Genomic DNA, 1,321 nt, shown 5'->3' on the forward strand with positions numbered 1-1,321 from the left:
ATCACTTCCTCACACTCCTCCAGGGTTTGGCAGTCCTCAAAGGCCTCCGGGCCAAGCAAAACCCGGACTTTCTGCCGAAAAGCAGCGAGTTTCTCCCGTTCGAAGGCCGCGCGCACGACCTTCGCATAGTCCTTCAGCTCCTCGGAAGTGCAGAGGGAGCGGGTAAGGGTGTGCCCCTCCCTCTCCCAGGCCAGGAGCTGGGTGGTGGGGATAGGGGGATAAGGGGTCTCCAGGGACGGAAGCCTTCGTTGGGCAGCGAGGGACCACGCCCAATCCATGCCGAGACGGGGAGAGGCTGACGTTCGGGAGGGAGGGGAACCGGGAGGAGCGGAGGAAGAGCGGGATGAAGGAGAGTGCTGGCTGGAGGAGGATGAAGGAGGGGAAGCCTTTGTGGGCTGTCGCTTGATTCTGGCAGTGGCTGGTGCTGCTGGGCTAGAGGAAGACAAAGGCTTTCCTGTCTTGGGCGGTGCGGATGGTACCGTCTTTGGCGCGGGCGACTGGCTTCTTTTTGACACGCGTGACGGCTTGCTTGCACCGACATCGCTGTTGTTTCCCCCACTCATACTCTTGCTACCACGACCTTGATTCGCGGCCCGCAATGCTCGATCACGCGTGCATGGCAGCCGGATTGCCCCGAGCACCGGACGCGGGGAGTGGAGAAAAGCTGCAGCGTGGGCCAACAGGTAAGAATAGAGTAGGGCGCAGACAACCAACACGTGGTCACATTTTGGCCACAGACGTCTTTTCCCTCTTCTCCTCCTGCACGTTGCCTGTACCATTGTCGCCGTGGCTATTTGAGGATGTGAGTAATGTGCGGGTACGGATGAGACAGTCAGTTGAAGTTGTCGGAGTGTCTCCGATGGGGTTGCGGAGGCTGTAAGCTTAGTTCTTTCACTTTATCCCACGTCGAGACCGAGAAGTACATAACATTTGTGGCGCCTAAGGTTGATTGCGACCCGCGTTGGTCGACAGAGCCAGCACTAGTGCACCACCACTGTAAACGGAAGGGGATACAGGACCTCCTCCCCCGACCCGGGCAACACGCGCATACGAGCCCCCTTTCGATACCAAAATAATTACACAAAATGTTTCATGAAAAGAAATATAAGAATCCCTTTTTGCTCTTCGAATAGGAAGAGGCCCATTCCAAATTACAATTGCACCAGAACTCACTTAGTTTCACTATTCCATTCCTGCTAGAGCACCATGTCCGCTTTCAGACCGGCCCCTCCTCGACCTCCATTACGTCGTAGCAGCCTTTTTTTGCTCCTTCTCCGCCTCTCTCTGCCCGCCAACGCTTTCATCATGTCCTGTAGAGAGA

The sequence above is a fragment of the Nannochloropsis gaditana genome (assembly GCF_000240725.1).
Source record: "Nannochloropsis gaditana CCMP526 unplaced genomic scaffold scaffold273, whole genome shotgun sequence".
Lineage (NCBI taxonomy): Eukaryota > Eustigmatophyceae > Eustigmatales > Monodopsidaceae > Microchloropsis > Microchloropsis gaditana.